Raw genomic sequence first — 4,423 nt, forward strand, 5'->3', positions numbered from 1 at the left:
TGTTAAATAATTTATTCAATATATAAAAGGCAAATACAAAAGTTTTAAGAAGTTAGTCACAAGTTTCAATATTTGGACTACAGCCATGCTGGAGTACTGACTTCAAGTGTTTTAGTCCATAATATTGTCCCTATTACATTTTCTAGTCTGGTTACCAAATGACTAATTTATAAACTTTAAAGGAACACAATATAAATAACAACTGGTGTAAACATAAATACAGATGCAGATTCACAAATATAAAAACATGTAAAGCTTAGAATATAAAATGCCAAGTGTGTGGAGGTTTTTTTTGTTTTGTTTTGTTTTGGTTGGTTTCCTCCCTTTCTGATATGGTGATAGGACGAAGACTGTCCTGAGAGAGAGATAAATAGATAGGTGGAAGATTGACAAAGTGTGGGGGGTGAAGAGGCCAGCAAGTGATGAAAGCAGATGCTGAAATATATAGAAATGCAAACAGGAAATGGGAATTAGAGAGGTAAAGTGATAAAATAAAAGATATCTTGAGAGTAAACAAATGATAGGGAGAGAAATTTCTGTATGGTATTGAGATGTGAAGTAGGAGAGTGAGTGGACTTTAAAAGAATAAAGATAAAGAAGAAAATGGAACAAGGCTTGAAGTGAAAAGATGTATATGTTCTGTGTGTGTGTGTGTGTGTGTGTGTGTGTGTGTGTGTGTGTGTGTACACACACACACATACATCAGGTTTCTACACAGTTTCCTTCTACCAAGTTTCATACACCAGAATATCAATGCTAGAGTAAGAGACATTTGCACAGTAAGATCACATCTGGATCCATCTACTTACAGAACAAACACTCTAGTCACACAGTCATGCTTTAGAGTTTATTACATGAAGCACAACTGAATGATAATCTAGTTGGTGCTTAGTGAACAAATTAGACAGAATAATGATAGTGCATTGCATACTTAATTAATGTTTGTTAGTAAATGATCGATTAATTACATTATTAGATCAAATTATGGTTTTTTGCAGTAGTCTTATGTGGATTGTTGATGAATTCTGTTTATGATATGTCTTCTGGTTGGACAGAAGGATTTTAAAATTGGCATAGAAGAAACTTTACAAGTTGTTATATATAAAGTAAATGGTGAAAAAAAAGAAAATGTGTATTTTAAAGGTGTCCTGTTTTGGTGGGGAAATACATTGTTGCAAAAATTTGTCTTTAGTTTTGGTTGATGCAGAAGAAGACAATTAAAATTGCTTTCTCTCTTTTCTTTCATCTTTTCTTTGTTACTGAAAAAGAAAGAAAAACATTTGTATATATAATAATCTGCTTGTTCATTCACCAGTTATACATTAGTTAATTAGAGAGGTAGGGAGAAGGGGAGTGAAGAAAGAAGAGAGGAAGAAGAAGAGAAAGGTGATTAATATTAATACATTTAAGCATCACATGATCAGCTGAGGGTAGAAGCGAAGAATGAGAGAAAAAGAGGAAGAGAGAAGTGTTAATAACATGCAAATGGGGAAGGAATACTTATTTAGGTAGTTAAAGTTAGCTGAAGAGAAAAATAGATAGAAAGAGATGGGCAGGGGAGGCAGTTCTATTGAGAGAGAGAAAGAGAGGCAGGTGGTGGTGGTGGTATATTGATTTTTTATTGAACTAATTTTTTTTTTATAGCAACCATCATCTGCTTGCTTTAAAAATTGATATGTGTTTATAAAGGTTAGTTTAGCCTAAACTCTGGATTTGCATGAAACACAGTTACAAGTTGCTCAAGAAAGGATACGCAAATATAGAACACAGATCAGTGAGGAACAGCAAGAAGATATAATAAAAAGAGGAAAAAGACAACACTGACAGAGACGTGAGGAAATGAATGGAGATAAAACGTCAAAAGTATTTAAAGAAAGCTAAACTATGAATGCTATAAAAATGTAAATTATCCTTTCTTTCTTAAATAGGTCTTCTTAATTTTTTCCATTCTGTGGAATTTCCACAGGTAGTACTTGTGTATATTTTACTTGGGCATTGCAAAATTAATAACCTGTTGAGAAGTGTTGAGTGCAGTGCAGTGATAAGAAAATGGAATGACAAACAAATAAACGATTATCTTATGAACTTCATTATCTTACAGCTGTTTCTGTGAGTGCCTGAGTAACACCTTGTGGCTTCATCAGAGAAGCACCTTATAGCTTCAATGAAGTGTTACTCAGGCATTCAACTATGAATCCACAGCATCTAATAGCAGAAACAACTGTAAGCTAATGAAGTTAATAAGTTAATCATTTATTCCTTTGTCATCTCATTTTCTTATATATATCAAGCAATATACCACTGGTTATGGCATATAGCTGATATCAGATTGTTGCTTTCGTGGTTGACAACACTTTAGACATGCTGGCCAGAAGCGTGTAGCTTCGTTTATGCTGGAGGTACATAGATTCTAGATTGATTTGGTAGTAGCAAAAGGGTGTAATGAAATTCAGTGCAAAATATTGAGAAAGAGTTATTTCCCATGAACTGGTATTAATGGGTGAAAGAGTTATTTCCCCATGGACTGGTGTTAATCTTTCTTGTACTGCCATTTATCATCTCCTCCTTCTTGAATCCATTCCTATTCTTTCACCTCCCCCTCATATTAATACATACCGTTGACGACACCTTCTCCCTTATTCCATTCACTTCAACAACACATCTCTATCCATCTGTTACTCTCCTTTCATACTTGAATGAATTCATCTAAGACCCTTCCTGATTATTTGTATTTTCTCTAATAATCACTTTCTTGTGCTTTGAGATTATGTTCTGACGCCTCATCATCACCGTTATTGTCTTCTTTATAGCTAGACCCGCCTGCCCTTATATACTGCAGAGAAGCCATATATTTCCTCTATAGCAAGGTATAAAGCCATCGCCCTCTTTGCTACAACCTCACTTAGTCAAGCATCTTTTCTTTGTCTTGTTAGTTACCTTGTCACCTTATAGTGCTAGTATCATGGAAGAAGCACTTGGTACATTTTGTAAAGTGGTTGGTGTTGGGAAAGGTATCCAGCTGTAGAAACCATGTCAAAGTAGGCATTGGAGCTCATTACAGTCCAGCTCAATGTCACAAAAGCACATTGAAAAATCAACTGGGAAACTTGAACAGATAACGCAGTGATTCACAACCTAATGCTCAGTGTTTTTTTGTAATTTACCAATAAATAATATTTGCCTTCATAGTTTTCAAAACAAAAAATTACGTTCCTAGACAAACAATAACAATAAAAATTGGTCAAAAGAGCATACACTCACTCTCAGTTATGCACAACAAGTACACTGGTGATTTTCTATAAAAATGTTTAAAGCAACCCCAAACACTTAAGCATTACTGTGGGTGATTGTAAGAATGAGGTGCTGGAAAAAATACCAGCCACTTTCATGAACCTCATCTTTTATTTTGGTAAGACAAGATGCCAGTGATAAAATTTTCATCGCTTATGTAAGGTGTCACCAAGAACTGCACTTCTTGCACATTGTAAAGCAATTGGTGATAGGAAAGGCTTGTAGCCAAGATGAAGTGTATAAGCAAGGTGTAGTTTCTGACCTGTTTTGCAGGGAGTAACTCTAATAAGAACTGCTTTGGATGTTGACAATCTATCTGTATTGTGCCAGCACGGAAAATAGATGCAAAAAGATGAAGAGGTGCACACAGACACAAACACACGTCATCATCATCATTATTTAATGTTTGGTTTCAATGCTAGCATGGATTGGATCGTTTAACAGGAGCTGACAAGTCAGGGGACTGTCAAACTCCTATGTCTGCTTTGATATGGTTCTTACAGCTGGATGCTCTTCATATCACCAACCATTTTACAGAGCATACTGAGAGAATTTTACCAAAACACATGAGGTCATCATTTAACTTGCAAGATAAGATGCTTCAGATGAGTGGAGTGTAGTCTGGAAGAAGTGACATTATAATAAGTGATGAGAGGTTAAAGTATAATAGAGGGATAGGAAAGGTGTCTTGCTTTAGAGAAGATATATGGTTACTCAAGCTGCAAAAGAGCGAATGTGTGTGTGAATATACAAGTACCTGAACAAATATAAAATGATTATGTGATATTTTGAGATATTTTCAGTGACAAATTTTCAAAAGAATATTTTTTGCTCATAGAAGTGGAAAATATTGAAAGCGTAAAACCACTAATAGAAATATTCAAAATGGCAATTCCATGGGGTAAGTACAGATTTATTTGTTTTCATATATTATTGAAGTAGTATGTTGGCTTTATAGTTTACGTGGAGACTTTTGCCACTTATACAAGATGGTACTGGAAAGCTCCTGGCTTTAAGGGTATTGCGAAAGGCCTGGTTGGATGCCCAACCTTCCAAGTTTTTTATGGAGCTTAGAAAATCTGAAGGATTGCTGCAATATTGTGTGAATCTGAGAGGGGAATATGTTGAATAA

The 4,423-nt window shown here is 35.0% G+C and overlaps 1 protein-coding gene across 1 annotated transcript in view; it reads right to left on the bottom strand.

Moving 5' to 3' along the window:
* The window catches only part of LOC128248544 (chromodomain-helicase-DNA-binding protein 7-like), a 14,732-nt gene continuing 10,309 nt past the window's right edge, over positions 1–4,423 (bottom strand). Inside the window, exon 4 of the mRNA XM_052969938.1 lies at positions 1–1,259. The gene's annotated coding sequence lies outside the window, so the exon portion shown is untranslated. The remainder of the gene's footprint in view (positions 1,260–4,423) is intronic.

This window comes from Octopus bimaculoides, chromosome 8 (genome assembly GCF_001194135.2).
Source record: "Octopus bimaculoides isolate UCB-OBI-ISO-001 chromosome 8, ASM119413v2, whole genome shotgun sequence".
Taxonomy (NCBI): Eukaryota; Metazoa; Mollusca; class Cephalopoda; order Octopoda; family Octopodidae; genus Octopus; species Octopus bimaculoides.